This window comes from Struthio camelus, chromosome 2 (genome assembly GCF_040807025.1).
Source record: "Struthio camelus isolate bStrCam1 chromosome 2, bStrCam1.hap1, whole genome shotgun sequence".
NCBI lineage: Eukaryota > Metazoa > Chordata > Aves > Struthioniformes > Struthionidae > Struthio > Struthio camelus.
In genome coordinates, this window is record NC_090943.1 from 162,782,667 (window position 1) to 162,803,967 (window position 21,301).

Below are 21,301 nucleotides of genomic sequence, written 5' to 3' on the forward strand. Positions count from 1 at the left end.
CAGTTAGAGACAACAAGACAGCCCTCCAAAAAGTGCCGGTGCAACAGTAGCTGCTTCACAGAATCACAGAAACATTGAGGTGGGAAGGGACCTCTGGAGATTGTCGAGTTCAACGCACTGGTCAAAGCTGAGGCCCCTGGAGCAGGTTGCTCTGGGCCTTGTCCAGTTGGGTTTCCATTATCTCCAGGGATGGAGACTCTACAACCTCTCTGGGCAACCTGTCCCAGTGCTCCGTCACCCTCACAGTGAAGAAGTGTTTTCTTGTGTTCCGATGGGACTTGCTGTGTTTCAGTTTGTGCCCAGTACCTCTCGTGTTGTCAATGGGCACCACTCAGACGACCCTGGCTTCAGCTTCTTTACACCCTGCCATCAGATATTTATACACATTGATCAGATCCGTGCTCAGTCTTCTCTTCCGCAGGCTGAACTGTCCCAACTTTCTCAGTCTCTCCTCATATGAGAGCTCCTCCAGTCCCTTAATCATCTTTGTGGCCTCTCACTGAGCTCACTCCAGTTAGTCCATGTCTTGCTTGTACTGGGGAGCCCAGAATTCCGGAAGGAGGGTGACCAGCAATCTAGGATTCAGTTTGTGAATCTCAGGATCTGCATCTAAAATCCATTCTCTGGAAAAAGTCTGATTATACAACTGCTGTCAAGTGGTTGGATATACTGTTGATAACACTGGCTCATCTGGTATGCCAATAGCTGTGCACAAGTTTTAGATCCAGAAGCCAAATCCTTGTGCACATCTTCCCTTGCAGCAAAAGCTCAGAAAAACACAAACACAAAACTGCAGTTACGCCCAGAGCAACACTAGTCTCAAGATACAAGCCAGGCTCACCACCAGGCTATGGTACAAATGCTCTAGCTTGCTCCCCCAGCAATCCTTTTAGTTTCAGAGCACATCAAAACCTAGTATTACACACTCATTGCTCCAGCCGGCACAGCCGCTCCTCCTTGGGGCATGCGGGACTCCCTCACAGCACTGGTTCATGCAAGCGTGTAGATCCCTTTTCACATCCTAAAAAAGGCTGAGTCTGTGCTGACACCACTCCCTTGCAGCACCCCAAAATGGATCATCATGAACTAACACTCGTCGCCCGTGTCCTAGTCATGAGGAATCAGCATTTGCCGTTATCTCTTTGGTGACAGTACAAGTGAGTTTAATAAATCCGCAGCCAGCTTCTCTTGAGAATATGTCTGGGAAGACTCCTTTCAAGGCCTAAATCTGCTATTTCAGAGTATTGTTAGGAACAGGCAGTCTGGAGTTCTTCTGCCTATAAGTCCTATTTATACTGAATAACGAGTTTGTACAGGGCCAGCAGCAGATGCAATGGGTCTTTCAACTCAGGGTTTGTTTGTGGCATACTTCTTGTTTTTAAGAGTAACAGTCATTAACAACACAAGGTGGATGACCCTGTTGGCTTGGAAAGATTACACAATTGCATGTAGCTATCACTCTGTCATGGAAATATCTTGTGCTGACACCAGGGGCCCAGAAAGGCAGTTCGTAGCACTGGGCAGTTATGCTAAGTTCATATCAAGGTCAGATCTAGGTGCTAAGAGAACAGAGGGGCACAAAAGGGATGTGGCTTTGGGCTGAAGCCAGCAGTCAACATTCGCTTTTATTATAGATCTAGTTGCTCTTGTCCCAAATCTACCATTTCTACAGTTTACGCTGAGGGGGATCTGCACATATGGGTAGCGAAAGTTCAGTGTCAGGGGTGCGTCTCAAAGGAAATAGTTTAACAGCAGCCCTTTTGCATAGAGAACTGGGTCCTACTTCAGACTGTTTTCAGGTAGTTTGGAAGGTAATAGACACTTGAATAAAAGCTGCACACAGTAAGCATGACAAACCTATCCCACCTCCTGTTCCTTGTGAAATCATGGTGATTAGTGGCTTGCCATTAGAAAGTGAGACTTTATATGTTCAGAAACAAGGATGGGGGAATTGGTAAGGAGCCTGCAATGTGCAGTTTCACCCCCACATACTTTCCAGTTACCCGTTGAAGTAGGTGCTGGCTTTCAGAGTTGAAGAGTTTGAAGTGGAGGTAAATGGACCAATTTTACACCAAGGCGGAGGCTACCAGTTCTCATTTCCTCTATCTTTTAAACCGCTAACCTCCAAAATAAGAAAAAGTCCAACTCCTGCAGTTCTTCTCATTATTAAAGACCTGTTCTTTTTTGATACAGAATGCTTGAGTGCTGGTGACTTCATACCAGCCTCATTCTGGAACCAAGGAATAGTCCTTATCTGCACCTGCGATGAAGACTTCCCAGTGAAGCAGATATGCATGCCATAAAATCTAAGTATATTCTTAAGCAATACTTTAAGCATATTTGCCAAATCTGAATGATTGACTGCTATATCCAACAGTCCTTCCTTCCTTCCAAAATGAGTATTCATGGTTGGCCACCCTACTTACATCCACCTGAGAAAACTGAACATGGTCAGGGCAGTGGCTTGAGCACTGGACCATGACTTCCCTCACCACTGAAGTGCTGGCGGTCTCCCTGATGTAGCTTTGACCTGTGCCAACCACCTGCCTTCCAACTGATGTTTGCGCACGTGTGATGCGCCACTAGAGGGGTGTCCGGGATTCTTTCGGATTCCAGGGTTAGTTGCACTGAACTCGAGAGATCATAATTTGTCAGATATAAGAGTTTCATTAGATCTAAGCGGTTCTACATGTATGATGGATACTGGACAACACTAAACAATTAACAGCAGACAATCTACAAGTATAACAAAGCTAAGAAGTATAGTAAAGAACTAAAAACAGAATACACATATCTGAGCTCTATGGTTAAGCCACGGAAGCACGGTACAATGACTGTTCTCAGATGCACGGTGTAATGACCGCTCTCGCCCTTTCCTTGTCCTTATGGGCCACCCCTCTGGTATAGTTTTCCCCAGATTGTTCTCACCACGCTCGAGCTGTGCCAAGAGGATTCAGGTTCTCCCTGGCAGTTGGCATCAGGGGCGTCCCCGCTGATGGGTGGGTTGTCGGTCCGCAGGCCAGCTGATAGTGCGTCCAAGTCCACACAGAGGTATGTGGCTTACTTTCTTTCATCCTTCCCGGGCTTAGTTCATTATTCAGTCAATCAGTGCCAGACCATAGCTGGACAACGGAACAGATGGCCTCAGGTGATAACAGTATGGACGCCAGCAGGGTGGTCAACAGAATGCTCAGCAGTATGGTCAACAGCTATCAGTGCGCACATTCAGCAGCTATCAGTGCGCACATTCAACCGCTATCAGTACGCACATTCAACAACTATCCGTACAAAATTCCAAGGTACCTAGATGCTTACAGTGTGAGTCTGTGGTGTCACTTCTCTTTTGCTGACTAGGTTTGCTCAGCACTCGTGGGGTCACTGCAGGGCTACGGCAACCCCACAGTGTGGTAGCTCTGACCATGGTGCACCCAGGGTTCCTCAACTCTTGGGGAGCGCCCCAGAGCAAACTCCTCTTCTATGGCCTGCACCATCCTGAGTCCCATGCTTGCCTGTGTGGTGCCTATCAGCATGGCTTGGGAAATGGTATTTTCCCAGGACTGTTTGGGTGTAGTAGCTGGCTTTGGCTATTAGTGTAAAGATAATTGCTGACTCCAAAACTGACTGACTTAAAGGCCCAGGTAGTGCCCAGTCTTTGTCTTACTGCCTGTCTGTATTGTCTCTCACGCTCTTCCAATTTTTAGTCTACATACACGTTGCTTGCATCCAAAGTTAGGAGTACAACTCTAGATATGTTTTTAAACATATTAAGAAAAATTTGGAAATAGTGTGCATTAGTTATACTCAGCAGCACCTGACCAAACAGTAAGTGTACTTAACTCATCTAGTTGAAGAAATGAACAATTGTTGACTCTATATTTCAAGTATAATATTGTTGGGACTGTCAAGTTTGCCTGAGTAGGTTCGTAATGGCTGTGTAGGCTCTTTCATTCTGGACTCTGACTTTCTGCAAGCTTCCATTTAAACCATAGATGACCACAAAGATGACTAAACAGTTGTCAGGCTGTATTACCAAATTACCTTGCGTTTCTACTCATTAATGTGAAATAAAGACTTCGGGGTTAATCAAGAAGACTGGAGGAGGATGCATAGGCCCATTTGGCCATATCCGTATTGGCATTTGACACTTGATTCTGTATATCAGATGAAAAGATAAAAGAAGAAAGCTGTAGGGATATCAGAATGTCTTTTGGTTGCAGAAAATAAAATAAATTTATCAGATCACCAACTAGCATGATCGTAACTTTTGCTGCAAGAAATCATTTTGCTCTGCTGGAGCAAGAAAATAGGTTTACGTTGAACTGAAGGGAAGAAATTCTCCCTCTTTTACGCTTACTCTTTACCACTTTGACTCTGAAGTGGCAGAATGAGACTTCAAATCTTGGATTATCAGCAATGTTTGATATTTATGGAACCATTCAATATCTTTAATTCAGTAGTAATGCTGTGTGTAAAATACTGTGATAAATCCTTTGCTGATGTAAATTTTCATCACTTCATTAGTTTCGTGTTAAAAAAGGACTGGCTGACTTTTACTGAGAAGAATGACTGGCCATATACTTAGACGATGCAAAGCTGGTAGGTCAACTGTAGGAAATTTGTCATGCCAGATAATAAGACTGGAGAACTTGGAGAGTCGAGAAAAAGCTTTCCACACCTGTAGGGAAATTACAGCTGTCTAATTGGTAATTCAATTAATTTATAGTAGCAGAGAGTCTAATCTTTGTGCCCTCTATGAACTATGCTAAAAAAATTACTTATTTTAAGCATCAGATGTGAGACTTAAGAAAAAATAAAGATGCATTTTCAAGTGGATAAAAAAAATCTATCAGTCAAGAAAAGTGGTTACTTGAATTTTAATCTCATTTTCCAACTCACATTTGGGCAAATCAAAGCGTATGGTATGTGCTTTGATTCTCTCTCAAACATTCTCTCCTAAATATAAGAGCAAAGGCTCTGAGTGGAAAAACCATTTGAGACATAGCTTTATCCACCTCAGTCAGCATCATGGAGTCCTGCATAGGAGCCCCACAGCTGCAGTTAGCAAGGCCAAATGTCTCAGCCAAATATTTCATGTTAGGTACAGGCTTTTGAAGTTGTCCTGCATCTTGCTGAGGCTGTGAAGTCAGGACTCTAGTATATGTGCACCTGTCTGCATAAAACATAGTAATAACAAGGAAATTTCATTACTGATGTGGCGTCTGGACACCCCAGCCTGGCTGTGAAGAGCTTACATGTACTAAATTCCTTATTTACTGAAAGGAAAAGGACTTCTTCATTCCAAAATAGAAAGCTTTTCTATGCAGGGTCTTTTCCCACACCAGTTAAATCAATGGGACTTGCTTACACTTGCCAGAATGGGAGCAGGCTGATGCTTTCAAGGAGCTATGTTCAAAAGCCTGTACTATGGCAGGGACAGGAAAGGACTGGGCAGTGTCACTGGAAAACAGCAAGATCTACAGAGTATTCTGGATATAACACATTCTTTTGCAGGTGCAACACAGGTGCATTTTCAAACATTAACATTCAGTAAGGAGGTTCACAATCAATCAGCAACGACAACCATTACATCGCTGCTACCACACAACATCGTCCTGTCCTGGCTGCACCCCTCAAAAATATATATCAACCTACAATAAAACAAGAGATCGTAGAGGAATGTTATTATTAAAAGGGAAAGAGATTGCTGAAGTGTTGCAGATTAAATCATTCATCTTAACAAACAAGTAGTAGTTTATAAGGCCTCAGGCTTTGTGCAGAGTTGCAATATCAAGAGCTCCCTTTCCTCCTTGCGGATCTGGGGGCAAATTCAGTGTCATGCAACCTGAACCCTAATCTCTACTTTGATTAGATTGTAAATGATTGTACGAGGGACCACTAGCAGGAGGATATTTATCTCCAAGGCTATGATTATTACCATAGATGAGTTAAAAGCATGTTATTCCTTTCCTACATCTGCTACACATGCCTATGGGGAAGGTTTAGCTCTTCCTGGGAGGCTCTAGCTTTCAGTTGTAGAAGTATAAGATTCTCTGTTAGTATCAATGGTGTGAGGTGCTCCACATACTGCACTCCTGTCTGATTTTCATCCAGAAATGTTGAGACTGAAAGAGTCTGGCTGAGCCCTCTGGCAGCCCACAGACCAAACAACCCCACCCAGCAATCAAGCCCATAATTTCTGGGTTTGTGCAAACATGTAGGTGTAGAAGTAGAAAAATGCCAAGGAGTTTAGCATCATCCTTTGCACACGCTCAACCAGCTAAAACAGCTGACATGAGTTTGCGTCACTGCAGGAGATAAACAGTGGCTTGGACCACAACAAACGCGCACAGTCTGGCATCACTGGAGATCTTGTGACTGCTGTCATTCCCACAAGACAAGAGCCCCTCTTTGTGTTTGCCTGCCTCGTGCTGCAATAGGGCCTGAGGCCTTGTTCAAAGGTTTCACATCAGCCATATGAGTGTAAAATAAAAGCAAGGGTTGGCTGCTCTCCAAGGACTCATCTTACTGGTCTCAGCTGTGCCAGTTGGAGTTAGTTATCTAGGAACAGCCACAGGAATGACCATACGTGCTGAAGGGATTGGAAACGTCACATATGGCGTAAAAAGGAACTACAGAGACCCAGCAGAACCTGCTTGATCTTTGTGGTATGGGAGAAAACACGGTGGAGTTTGCTATGGCACAGTGCTCCTCTTCCTGAGCCTAGAGGGCAACTCTCAGACACTATTAATGCAAAAGAGCAAGGGTAAAACAGGAGGCATTTCTAAAATAAAAGTCAGAAAAAAAATGCCAAATCCCTCCAAAAAGAAGCACGTTTCTTCCATGTGTTTTACCTCTGATCTCGGTCAGTGCTTCCCAAGCTCTTCCCTTCCTCACCTACTTCCTTTGCTGCTTTCACAGGCGAGGTCAGCGCAATAGGTTTGGGACTCGCTTTCTCAACTTCCACACCTCCTGTAGCTCTGATAACTAACCTGAAGTCATGTCGAGGGAGGGGACATCCTGCAAACTAGAGGCTCAGTCATAAAGCTACAATCGTATCTGAGACTCTTGTTAACTTTGTCCTCAGGAGCTGCCAGCATCTAGATAAACAGACTGCTTCGCGGGATGAGTTATTGGCAGGCTGCAGATTTCATTGTGATGGGACGACTGTTTATTGCTAGTTCGGTCTCCATCTTGACTGAAGAAGCAACCGATATAACCAGGATAGATCTCTGTATATTCTCCCCTAAGACATATTCATGTACCTTTGCTGGAAAAGCTTCCAACATACATATAAGCCTGGGGGTTTCTTAAATTTCCTGATGTCCTACTCACTGCAGCCTTAGTACAAGCCAAATAGCTAGCCAACCTAAGCTCTCAAAGAGCTTCTACTGTATTGCTGCAGGCTTGGAGTACACACCCCGCCATTCCTGACAGCACCCATGCATGAAGCCGCACCAGGAATCACAAGACAACATGAAACAGGAACATACTGACCTTGCGGATACTTTAAACGCCGGCCAGAACCACAGAGAAAACATATTAGTCAAAAGCGTGGTCTTCTTGGGAGACCTAAGATGAAAAAGAGTAAAATGCACCATTTAAGTCTGACAGTTGTTACCAAACCCACACATCTCTCCTTACCTCCCTGCCACTGATTTATGAATCAGATGCCATGTCCTCTGGACAGGCGCACACATGTTTCACATTGACACAAGTTTTCTTTCCCACACATCGCTGCTGTGTAAGGTGACCGTTTGAACTCATTAATTTACCACACAAAGCAAGCATGTTCTTAGCTGATGTCCTAGATAGCTGGATCTCAAGTTAAGGGCAGGATAGAGAAAAAGATTCTTGGTTCTGGGGAAGGACAGAGGGATGAGAAATGAAAGGACCTGAAAAGGCTGTACTTTAACCCAACACAACTTGCCTTTTCTTCATCTGCAGCATGTGGTGTACACATGATTCGAAAGCAGCAAAAATCTCATTACCTCATGCAATGTCTGTAACTCTGACAAGATCCCAAGGCAACCTGAGCTTGGAGATGCAAGTACCTGCACTTTTTGCTCACCAGAGATACCAGGAGGGCTTCTAGCCTCTCACACATTTCGTTGTGTCACAAACCCAAAGGTAACGCTTGAGAAAAAGATGGCTGAGCTTGGCCAGGTGAGAGAGGCTGAAGTAAAGCAGATTCCCCTCAGCATCACCATGGTGGTGAGGTGCAACGCGGCCTCACAGGTGAAGCACGTGCCCCCGTTGTTCCCAGGGGCCCAGCGGCTGGCCAGCCACGCTCCTGCTCCATCCCTGCACATCCTGGCCTTGAACGCGCTCCCTCAGTGCAGGGCCCAGGCCACTTGCGTATGAGGAGCACCCCTGTCCCTCCCGTTCTGCACTTTGGGCAGTTAAGTTTCTTTTTCAATCTAATACTCGAAGCATTTTTAAAATAGTTAAGGAATTTGCCATTAACTCGGATGGGCTCTGAATCAGGGCTTGAATAGGTAAAATGGACAAAGGATGCAGGGCAAAAACGTATTAATCCTTTTAACAAATAGGAAATAGGGTACAAGAGGCCGGATGATTTACTTATATCAGATACGCAGAAGTCAGAGACAAGTCCGTTTACCTCTATGTAATCCAGGGACCCTGAGAGCAAAAGTTTCGCAAGACTCCTGCAAGCGCTTCTGTGCAACACCAGCAGAAAAGGCAGTAATTGCCCCAGCCAGCCCAAACCCCACAGGTCTACAGGACTCCATCTTTCACAAAATCAGATGTCGAGTCTACAGTTGAGTTTGCACTGGATAGTTATGCAATTTTACTCATTCAAGAGGCTAAAGGACACTCGCGGCTTGTGTATAATGTTGTGCCTTCCTTCTCTGCAGAGAACGTGGCAGCTGAAACGTGGCAATGTGCACCAACTTCAGACTTACTCTCAAACATCTCTAGCAGTAGAGGTTGGACAGGAGTGTGTTAGTGGCATGCACAGAAAGCGGGGGGAAGAAGCAGCAGAAAATAATTGTTGGATGGAATGAGTGTAAGGAAATAAATGCATGGTTAAAACTATTTCCATGTTCAGTAAATGAATTTTTCCAGGAACCTTAGGGGAGAATATCTATTTATGATAAACCAGGGAAAGAGTGAGAGAGAAAAAAAAAAAAAACTTTTTTCTTTGTTAAAGTTCCTAACGTGAGCAAGACGGGTGCCACAGTCTCCCAGGGGACTCTGAGGTTCTTTGTAATATTTCACAAAAAAAATCTGTCACCCCAGGTTGTGATGGAAATGAATAACATCCTTCAAGATACTTACCATGCTCAACTCCCACTGACAGCCCTGTCCAACTGCCTGAAAACCAGGCCCATAATTAGTAGCCATTTACTAGAATGCAGTAACCTTATTTCCAAGGGATTTTGAGACACATCCAGAGAGAGGGAGACCTAACTCATTTCTTATTTATTTTTTTGGCAGGAAGAAGTGGGGAAAGGGGTTAGTCTCAAACAGCCAAAGAGCGAAAATGATAAACCTGCCATGCAAAAGTTGGACACAGGAGGTCACTCACTAAGGGGCATGTGGGGAAATCATTCTGTCCCTTCCCCACACTTCACAATGCCAAAAACCTCAGCTCATGTACATTAACCTTCCCCCTTTGACTTCGGTGGCATCATGCCAGTTTGTAGCAGCTGAGGATGTGACACAATGTTTTTCACTCTCTGTGAACGTTGACAAAGTTATGCAAAAATTCAATAAAATGCATTTGAAAATTAACCAGTTCCGAACTATGTCCTAGTCTGGGAAATTATTTTAAAACTCCATTTAAGAGCTTGAGGTCTAACATCCTGCTGGGATAATGCTGTTCGTGGCAATGGAATTTACACAAGCCTATAAAATAGGCTTCTTAATCTTTCCTTCTCCTGACCTTGTGTTTAAGGTATTACAAGGGTGGGTGATAAACAGGCAAATAAATTCTTACGGCCAACGAACAGAGGAACATCACTGCCACAGTGCTTCTGAGCCCGAGTATAATCTCAGGCAATCAAAACTTTAAAGAGAAAAAAGTCAGCTGCAGCAAAACCACAGGCTGTGAAAACCGCATGTGTCCTTGTGTCCATATGGTTGCAGCGCGCAGAAAGGGGAAATGCCTGCAGTCACTGACACGAGCCCACAAGGGGCCGATTCTCCCAGCACAGCACTGAATTAACAGAAAAGAAATGCAGCCTGCACAGATCAGAAGTGCCACCTTCGCAAATGGAAATTCATCTCCCAGAGAGACCAATTCTTGTCATCCTGGAGGATTCCTGCCAGAGACCCCCCACTAGCACAACACGGACCCAAGGAGCTAGCATCCTTCCAGGGCCCTGTGTCCATCCCTTCTTCTACAGCTGAGATGTTCTTTCTAAGATGTTTCTGGAGATGCTTCTTCTAAGCTGAGGCAGATACACCTTCTAAATAACAAGCTGAGTTTAGCAAACCTGCTTGAACCTGGTGATTAAATCACATTCCCATTCGGTAGTAATGACTCTGTTCAACATCTCTGGAAATTGCTGGCCTTTGCTGTGTTTCAGTAGTGCAAGGAGGCTTCAGCAATATCTGACTCTCAGTCGTGGGCTTGGTGCAAACACAAGAGAGCAACAGCTCCACCTTTCAGAGGTGTCTCTGCTACTCCAGAGACAGAGGAATGGGGAGAGAATGGCATATTCCTGGAGCTGGTTTAAAATACTGGCCTTCTACAATTTTCCATATAAAGCAGAAATCAGAGGGGGGAAAAAAAGTCTTTCAATGAACAGCCAAAAATTTGACAGGCTAAAGACGTCTGGTTCTCTCCCCTAATATTCCATTAATGCAATACCTTTAACTGCCTGCAAGTGAATGCACTCTCACTGTTACCCACAATTTTGAGTCATTTCACTGGCAGCAAAGCTAACTGTGAACATCGCAAGCGGTCCTGGGACAGCGACAGGCTAGGACACAGGCACTGGCCAAACAGCAAAAACAGTCCTTCTCCTGCTATCCCTCCAGTCTAGTCTGCTTCCTGCAGCCTCACAGCACTAAACGAATTCCCATTTTAGGGACAGATTGTTAACTGGAGGCACAAAGACATTTAGCAAGATAACCAAGATAACATTAACAGTCCAAGAGAAACAAAATCCGGGGAGTTCGGCCTGCCCACTATCAGTGGAAAAGACATTTTTGTTGTACAGATTCTTCTTTTACACTGCTGCAGTGTCCTCATATATTACCTGCAAAGAAATTCTAGGAAGCAAATATACACACCACTTACGTAGGAGGAAACCGTTGATACTTTGTCTTACCAGACATCCCCAAAGCCTTTTATTAGTACCGTGCAGGTTTGCTAGTGTTTTATCTCCTTGGATCCCAAACGGAGCTGGAGAAGAACGGCAGCAGGAGCCGGCATCCACGTGTGGATGAAGAATGCCAACAGAGGGGACTGGAGGGTCTGAATGACCTACAGAGAACTAGGAGGTAGCTCAAAACAGTGCTGAGGAGACCTTAATTCAATCTTAGCCTGCAATAAAAGCTGTGCCTATGCACTCTCTGTGCCATCTTGCAGTGCTGCAAACGGACGTCTCCCTCCTTAAGGCAGCGACTTCACTTCTCTCTGTTTTCTTGTACTGCATTTAACATCGATGCCAGACTCCTTCTCCAGCACCTCTCAGATACAGCCACAATACTTGCCAGATGTCTGGGGGAGCCACTGATTTCCTATGGTGGATGCACAGAAAAGTTATCTTTTTAAGATATTATTTAATTTCCTCAGAATTTCTTCCACACCCCCCTTCCCCCCCCCCCCCCCCCCCCAGAACAATTGTCAGGTACGTGATATCTCAACTGGACAAAAATCATATAAACAGGACAAAACTGCTGGGCATGTGAGCTTTCTGTGCAAAATCAAAACACAGAGGGGCAGCAAAATGCAGGATCTGGTGGGCTGAGGCGGCTGCTCGATCTGTGGGTTTTCTGTTTGCAGTTACGTATGGTCGTCTCTTCTCCAGAGTTTGAATCCTCAGCCAGCAGATGCTTATTTAACTCACGTCAAGCTCTTGGCAGGCAGTCTGACATTTTCAGAAGATAACTGCACTTAATAGCGCAGATCTACTTAATCACTTCAGTCAGGACAGAATGACCCAGTGTCATCTTGTGATCTGATTTATGAAATGATGGCATCAAATAGGATAAAGTAACTGGCTGCTACGGTGTTGATGACATGATGTTCCCGCAGTGCTCGAACACATGGTTTTGAGGGGAGGCAGAAGCATACCTAACGAGGCTTCAGAGTCGCGCCTTCCTCAAGGGCCCCAGACCAGCACAGTACCATCTCAAGAGACAACAATATTTTTAGAAGGTAAAATTTGGCCTCGGAAACCAGTATCATCCCTCTAAGAGGGAGCCTTGAGGCAAAGAAAAAAAAAAGTCCCAAAGTGTCAGCTATCCCACTGCGTCAAGCTATCCTACTCTTCCTGTGTCGATATTTCCAGTCTCTTCCTTCCTTTTAACTCTCCTTAGCTACTGTCCCCTTTCATCCAAGGGACAGACACTGCCACCTCTGTTGTGCTCAGCGTGCCATCACCCCACTGAGAGTTCATAAACATGGCTGGCTCCTTACTGCAGTCCCTACACGGTCAGCTTCAGGCCTGCTTATTCAAAGTGACCTTATCTGTTCTTCTGTAGGCTCGAGATCTGCCTGCCAAGAGATGCACAGGTCCAAATCCCCAAACGTCCTCTAAATCAGTATTTTTCAGCCTGTAACATGTGGACCGACCAGTGACAGGCTCAGAGGAACTGGAAATTGGTCCACACAATGCTTTGAGGAAAAACAAACGAACCAAAAAAGGACTTTCCATGAATCTACAGGTATTTGACAATGTGTATGGGGAATGCAGGTGACTGACTGTGCTCGATAACTCTTGGCAAACAAAGGAGGTCATTATTTTTCTGTCGTTGTTGTTTCTCACTTGAAAAGTTTGTAACCACAGCTTTGCACTGTGAACCTTGCAGAGTTCAATTCTGGTTAATTCACTCCAGTCGGAAACCAGTGCAAAACAAGCTAGTCTGCAGACTGTTCTCCTAAAGCATTATGGTCCAATGATCTAAAATCACTGCTCCATCAACTTCAACCTAACAAATCCCTGCTACTTCCAGTGAAGAAAAAAAGAAAATGGAAAAAGCCAGCCTATATTTTTTCACCCGGGTTTTGTGACCTCCTAGGTCTTGCAGACATCTTACAGCTCAGAAGTCTATGGCGTGAATATCAGCTGTACCTTTGGGCAGCGCTGTTTCGAGCCTCGAGCGTGACCAGCCATCCTTCCTGCAGTAAGGGTGCTGGCATACCGTATAAGCATAGGACAAGAGATGTCTCTAGAAGGTTTTAAACTGTCTTCTGTCTTAAACTCAGTGAATACTTGTACTTTACCCAGACTTTTCAGCTATCCCGTTTGCTTCCCTATCAGTAGCCAACAATTTTCAGCTCTGTCTTTTACCATTTATGTCTCTTTCTCTCTGCTTTTGTCTCCTGCTAACCAGAATGGCACTATGCCCAGCGTGGTTTTGTGGGTGGGGAGTCCTGGTCTCAGGGCAGCCCAGTAAGAGACAGTCTGAACAATCTTCAGCTGCTATTTACACTTCTTACTTCAGACTTACCTTCCACCTTGATTATGCCATCAGTCATTTATTCAGGACTTCAAGGAGCTACTTTAAGGGGAATAGTAGGTAACAAGGGCTAAGAACATAAATCTGCACCTCAGATCAGGAAGACACTTAAACACATGCTTTAATCAACTCAAAGTCCAAGTGAACTGAGCATGTGCCAAGGGTTTTTTTTTTTTTTTTTTCCCTGTATTGGAACCATTTCCAAGGAGCACATTGCACCTGCTCAGGAAAAGGAAATTTAAAGAATTTTCTAAGGGAGAATGACTTTGTGCAAACTTGGCTATCAGCTGATGTGCAGAGTCTAGGAAACCAGAGAGTGCTCTTTGAGCACTTTTGAGAAAAAGACAGTAATGAAAGACAGGATTCATCTGACAACTTGAAACGTCTAAGAAATAAAGATGACTGACCATTTAGGATCTCCCTGCAGTCACAGGGAGAGGGAGGGATACCTCGAGAAAGACAGTAGTCTCATCTGCCTAAACATCATAGGATGGAATGAATCAACCTGAAGAAACACCGGTCTCTTTTCTCTGTCATTTTCATAGAGAGAGAGCGAGCCTAGGTGAGAATCCTAACCTTCACATGGTTAAATGTAGGCCTGGTTCATCCAACACAATAAGACCTACCACAAACAAAGGTGCTGAAGGCGGGTGGGGGAGGCACATTATCCTGAAGGTCTTTCTGTATTCGTCTCCTTCCAGCATATACTGCAGAGTATGAACACGTCGTTCTGGACTATCCAAGGGCACAGGAAACGTGGGGTAAGCTCCTGCCTCAGCCAGGCTGCTTCCTCTCTTCACACGGCTCTGGCCACCCACTGATGCCAGGGGAAAGATTCCTCTTAATTTCAACAGATATTGCATCAGGTCTTTTATCCATAACAGCCAAGAAGTGAGACATGAGAACTAGAGATGTATCCCATCTTTCGAGCACATCAATTTACAGTACATTCCCGCACACGTGGCCGTTTTTTTAAATTATGATAATTAATTTTTACTGGATTTTTCTGAAGAAAAGCTACATACTATTTCTATGTACACTTGTGGCTTCCAAGACCATAATGAAGATTATCTAAATGAATAATAAAGGTCATATCATTTCAGTTACTGACTCTTAGTGAAATGAAAAACAGAGGGAAAAAATGTTTCTCTCCTAGTCAGAATTAACACCCCCAAAACTGGGATGATCCTTTGTGTACTTGTTGATGAATCTCATGTCATGGAAAACCGTGTGATAAGGTTCCTGCACAAAACGCCAGGCGTTTCCAGGCAAACCTTACAGACCACGGTATCATTAATTTAATCTTCCACTACTCAACTCTTCTCCTGACTGAAAAATCAATGCTAATAAGGAGCTTTGGGAAAAGACTGTGTTGATGCCTGATCTTGTATGGACTAATTTTAACCTGCTATCAAATGACTAAGTGGCTTTAAAGAACCTATAAACCCAACAAAGAGATTTTTAAATGTCTCTTTCCCAGTGTTCTCTGCTGATGAAGGCATCTAAATGCAAGAGGATCGTTTATTTGCTACTTGAGTCTCTCAGTCAAGAATGCTGGGGACGAAGGCCAAAGTCTGTCTGTACTTCAACTGCATCAACCGCTATGCTGGTTTTTAAAAAAGCGCGAGGTAATGCATCCTGCAAAGAGCGATTTAAAGTGGTCAGAGACACTAACAGGATCCGAAATCAGCTGTAACCCAAAGAAAAAACCTTGCTGCTATTTGTGCATTCAGATAATTTGTCTGCTTGAACCATAACCAAAGCCCGAAGAATAAGTGTAATTTTAAGCAATAGTTAAAATGGGCAGAAGAGCAACATCCTCAGTAATCTCACTGTCACTCCTGAGTATCCCTCTCCAGCGCTGACCTGTATGTCTACCTTTACTTTCAAGGTCTTTGGGGCCACAGCCCAGGGGCCACAGCCCAGGAGACCACAAGGCATCTTTGAGATCATTCCCCATCTCTACGATACCCTGCCTTTCTGAGTCATTTTTTCCCCACTTTTGGCAAACTTTCCACCAAAATTTGCAAAATGGCGATTTTACTCTACTTTAAATCTCAACACAAAGCCTGTTTCACCTAGGGGCCACTAAGTCATTCCCAGAAGACAACAGTTAGATGTATTAGGATATCATCTTTTCTGAAAAACTTTCGTTTTATGACTAGCCAGTTCTTCCAATTGGTTTGTCCCTCCTGTTCCACCTTCTGTTCCCAAAATGTAACGACTAATGGTGTTGATCTGTCCACCAGAGTAGCAACGCATCTACCCTTTATTTCTTTCAACAGCTGTCAGCACTGTGAGGGCTTGATCTTTAAATCAAAGGTCCCTAGGTACCACTTGAATACAAATAATCACACTGAAATTGTTAGATATTTAGAAAGACACAACCAGCTTTGCTTGCTGAGCATCCACCCACTATCAACATAAGAAAGTGCTTATGAATTTTTTAAGGAAATGGAAGGCCTCCCCCGCAGTGCATAGATTATTCACTGAATATTCACTGAACCTCTTGCAAAGTCAGATCAGATTTCTTTTCCCTTCTATTCTGCAGCTTTGACCATGGAGGGAGATACAGGAAAGGCTGGATTCAAGTTCAAATACTCAGACAACCCAAGAAGAGCTCACTCTCCTGTCTTGCAGAATTCCCTTCTAAACATAATAATACATTTATGATATTGCCTGCTATCAATAAACATCAAAAAACAAAGAAACAAAAACAAAAAAAAAGGCTGTGCAACACAGCAGAATTTATCCCAGCTAGACATCACTGCCTTATCACTGTGATAAAAGAGTGAGAAGGAAAGCGAGCTCCACTTCATCAAACCAGCCTTTATCACTGAGATCCATACTGATACTATCATAGCAAAAAATTTATCAGCAAGATCTCTTACATTATTAACTTCAAACAGGGAGTCCGTTAGAGGGAGGTTTTGCTCCCACCGGAACCATATTCGATTTTCCCAGTGCTTTGCTTTCACACAAATACCTTGTCTGACAGATACACCAGCTCAGACCCCGCAAGTCTAATCCCAGAAGGACTAAGGTCCTTCAGAAAAGGGGGTTATCGACTACAGTTTCTCTTGTGTGCAACCACCACCACTTCACACCTTGACCCTACCCATCCCCTTTAGCGAGTCTGCTCTCAGGTGCCTCTTGTATAGTGCCACAGGCTACATCCCATGGGGAAAATAGACATGGCTATGGGGTTTTCTGGCACAATGCACAGTATCACCACTAGCACGGCATTTGGTTGCCAGAAAAGCATCTGCTGGAGGCGTACATGCACACATCTCCAGTCACGCCAGAGGTGTGGAGCCCTGCGTGCATCACCCCAATAGTGATCCTGCATCCTACTCTGCATCACCTCCACATCAAGCCTGGCTGGCTCAGCGTCTCATGTCATGCCTGTATGACTTATTGGCCAGGACTGCACGAGTTCCCTACTGCACTGTGCCCAGTGCTCCCAAATCCTGCTTCCCCAAAAGCCTCTGTGCCTGGGGCTGCAGCTGCCTGCCTACCTGCTCCCTGCTATGCCATGCTGCAGCTCAGCCTGCAAGATCCAGCCCTCTGCAAAACTCAGAGCCTGCAAACGAAAGGCTGGTCTGGATGAGGTCCCGGCCCCAGCACCTGGGGTGGCTCTGACGCAGCAGTTCCCACCAGGAAGGCCCCAGGCTGCGCAGTGTGCTTCAGGTTTTCCATCAATATAGAGCTGTCAGGGTGGAAAACAGCCCCGGGGTCAAGATGCGGTGTCAAAGCCTGCAAATGTGCTTTTTTGCTCCTGCCACAGTAAGCTGCATTACATGACAAATAACTGCATATAAGAAATCTTTGTTGTTTTCTGATAATTTCCTAAAACCTTTACCGTTCTTTTTTTGGTCATTCTACAAATCACTTTTTTCACCCATCCTTAGACATCATGCAGCAGGAAAATGGAATGAAGCTGAAAGATAATAAAAACCGTTGGCAAGAGGCCAAACATGATTAGACATTTCGAAGAGTAACGAGCACAGCCAGAGTTACAGCAGTAAATATTTAAAGTTATTTTTGAAATAAAGTCTCAGGAAAGATATAAACTCTCATGATTTGAGGCATTAGCTAACCTCTAATTACAGAGGGAAGGGGCGGGAGGGGGAATGGAAACTTTTCTGAGATAAGGGATAACCTCACTTCTTATTGCAGGGTTTCTTGGAACACCCTCCGACCGCCCAGTTCTGGTCACTGTCAAAATACCGGACTAGAAGGCTCACAGGTCTCTGTGAGCTTAGCAGTTCCAAAGTTCCTAGAAAAGCAATCGTAACTTATACTTTGCTTGCTACAAACATCTGATTTTCTATAACAAATTTTTAGAAATATATTATTATATAAAATCAGATGTTTTGTTGCAGGCAAACCATTGCCATAGTTAAATTCTTTTTTCCCTAGGAACTGCAATTAATAGTTCACCAGTTACAAACATCTGTTTTTATTTATAGAATATATATGTTATATACACATACGCAAAATCAGATGTTGCAAACTAAGTCTTCAAGCGCTCTCCTTCTAGGGTATGACAAAGCCGGAGTGAAAAAAACAGTTCCCAGGCACAGGAGACCTGGGCTCGAAAGCCTTTGCAGATATTCTGTATAAGGAAAATAAGTAAAGACTACAGTACTTGTTGATTTATAACACTACCTATTCAATACACTGAAACTTTTAGTTTTCATAAAGTCTACTTTACTTCCACCTTTTTCCTCCATTTGATGTCATGTCCATTTATTGCTTCATTCTAATATTTTCGGGAACTTATTTTTACCACCCATTTTATAACACCCAAAGCAATAGCTCTCCTACCTTGATTGAGGCCTTCAATATAAACCTGTCATCAGTTCTTCTGAATTAGGGCCAGACTGAATCCAGTAGTAGAAACACAAGGCAGGTTCAGTGGTAAAGTCACTCCAATGTAAGGTCCAGGGAATATCAGGGCAAGAAGCGGGGGCCGAAAGCAGCCTGCAGGGCAGGGAGATGCAAGGACACTGGCTGCACCGAGCCACAGCGAGAAGTCAAAGCACAGCTGGAGGCTGAGCAGAGGGTGCAGGACCAGGCAAATCAAGCAGAAGCTGTCTTTCGTAAGCAAAAGGCAAGGGTAGACAAAAGATGCAAGAGCTCAGCGATAGCCAGCCGAGGAGCAAAGATCAAGGAGAGGAGTTGCCTCCTGAGCCTGTTAGCAGGGGCCCTGTGGTAGCTGCCTGGCAGTACAGCAGCTACCACGTCAGGTCTGCCAGGTCCTGCTCTTTTAGCGTCCTCTGTTAGTGTCTGAGCCCCTTCTAGCACAGCTTTACGTGCCCAGGCTACACCTCCATTCTGCTTTCAGCCAGTCCTAGGCAGGAACACGTGGAGAGGAGCAGTTTGTTGTGGAAGTGGCTGGGTTTGGTTGGGTTTTTCTGTGCGTTTTTTTTTTTTTTTTTTAATATTCTCAGGCTATTGCATATTTACACAGTGACAAAGAGGACAAAAAAATGCTTCTTAAAGCTGGGATGGCTTATCGTGGTCCTCAAATCCCCAGCTTTAACACAAGAACATTTCACCTCTCGCTCAGACGTGTTTTCTCTTGTTATAGCAGGTTACCAAAGGAATTCAGTGGCCAACCACAAACGTCAGGCCTCAACTTCAAGTGATCCTTTGGATGTTATGGGCTCGGGCCCACAAATCCCCTGCAGAAGGGGTAAGGTTAGGAGTGTCCTGGGAAATCAGCACACAGGGCAGAAGCCAGTAGAGATGTGCTAGGGGACCCTGCGCTGTTCAAGCGACCCGCTGCCACGTTTTGTACTAGTGAGGGCTACCTTTGTGCTGCAGGCTCAATGCCAGATCTACTTACACCTGTAGTCTGACCACAGGTAGGTCTGTTCTGGCTGCAAGAAGATACAGAAATACCCCAAATACCCTCTAAATCAGCTAGCACTGACACAGGGAGCAGACTAGCCTCAGCAGAGATGCCCAGTAAATGTACCTGCCCTCAGCTCCTTTTGGGGACCTGCTGAGCTGTGGATGAACCGCAGCAGGACAGGAGTGGCTGGGTTTCTCTGGGACCTGCTGAGCCCACAGAGCCAGCTGAGCCTTCGGGAAGTGGGGAAACACAAGGGACCCAAGACAGACCACTGAGTGCCACGACCAAGTCTCCCAGGCAAGCGGATGCAACAGTGAACATCGATGAGGTGACCATGAAGTACCACTACTGATAAACTAGTGGTATCAGCCAGCTGTGACTATGCACATCTGTCCAAAAGCTGGTGTGCTGGTAGCAATGGTGTCATCTCTGGTACAGGATAAGCGAAGTGAGATGCGGTCATTACACCACCTGCGCTAGAAGTGGTCCCACCTAATGAGCTTCACTAGTGGTGGCATGCAGGTGCCAAAACAAAAAGGTAGGCAGAGCCTGACTCCTACGGGACTTTGCAAGTGTACTGACTCAATCTTGAGCAGTCTGTTTGTCATTGCTGCTCATTGCATGGACCGCTCTACAAAAAATTTGAATGATTTTCAAACGTTTCCTTGGAACACTCTTCCTCAGAGAGACAGCACCTAACGGTCAGCCGCACCGATAGAAGGGGAAGCAATGTTTGCTCAAAGCCTTGATAGATGATAATCTTCCAATGATGCTACTAAAGAAATATCAGCCCTTTCTCCTGCCCTGAATCCGACCTCGATGCTTGAAATCTTAGGTTCAATGAGTATTATTGCTGTTTGGGCGGATCTCTATGACTCCGCTGAGGGATGGGCATTTTTGGCAATGGGCTGCTGGTTAGAAGAGACAGGACTGCCAAACGGCTGCATGATTGCTGAAGAAAGAAGGAGAGACTCTACTTCCGGGCGCCATTTGATCAGCATCCCCAGGAACGATTGCAGCGCAAGTTAAGTTATTGGCTTTCCCCATTTACAGCCCACCCTGTGCTTCTCAGCATACATGTCATCCTTGCACAAAAATCAGCTTAAAATGAGCGCCCCACTCATCAGCGACGAGGTCATACAGATGTCATTCGGGTTTTGAAGCTCTGCTTGATGCTTACGCCTTACTTGTTTTATCAAAGCACCTGAATCAGCTGCTCTGCTTGCCTGCTATCTGATCTCGCTCCTCTGTTATATCCCTCCGAAGCAGCCTTCACATCCAGCGCTGGGTAGCCCGCGTTTCCAAGCGTCTGGAATCGTCATTGGGAACAGGAAGCAGCCCAGACCGACCAAATTCCAATCCCCTGATACAGCATCTCGGAGCCGCTCCTGGTGCAGGCCAGCACGGCGCTCAGCTGCTCGCTCGAGCTGCGAAAACGCTGCTCGGCTTCACAGTGCCAAACTGCTCGTTTACGAGAGAAATGGAGCGTCAGCGAGTGTGGGATATTCCTAACCTCAGGCTAATCAGGCCCCAGAAATTCCTCGGTATTGGATACAGGCTCAAGCTGTGTCTGGTGTGGCTGACATAACTTTAGCGAAAACAATAAATTTTGGGGGAGAAGGTAAAGTCCCATGCCAGCATGGGACTGGCAGAGGGGATGCAGCACGCTCCCTGTTTGAAGAAATCACTTCAGTTCACAAGGTTCACCTGCGACAGAGGTTTTATTGTAAACTTACAGCATCTACAACAGTGGCACGATAGATTGGCTAAAATACTTAAATA

At 45.0% G+C, this 21,301-nt stretch overlaps 1 long non-coding RNA gene across 2 annotated transcripts; it reads right to left on the reverse strand.

Annotated features, from left to right (window-relative positions):
- Positions 1-2,645: 2,645 nt before the first annotated feature.
- LOC138066092 (uncharacterized) lies at positions 2,646-18,946 on the reverse strand. 2 transcript variants are annotated; one of them, XR_011139329.1, is made up of 5 exons: positions 18,487-18,946; positions 14,283-14,473; positions 11,301-11,712; positions 7,495-7,569; positions 2,646-5,648 (listed from the first exon to the last, which is right to left on the reverse strand). It is a non-coding gene; the product is annotated as an uncharacterized lncRNA (long non-coding RNA). The 2 variants fall into 2 exon arrangements; XR_011139330.1 differs by having other exon boundaries at positions 2,652-5,648; positions 11,270-11,712; positions 18,487-18,791.
- Between the last annotated feature and the right edge of the window lie 2,355 nt (positions 18,947-21,301).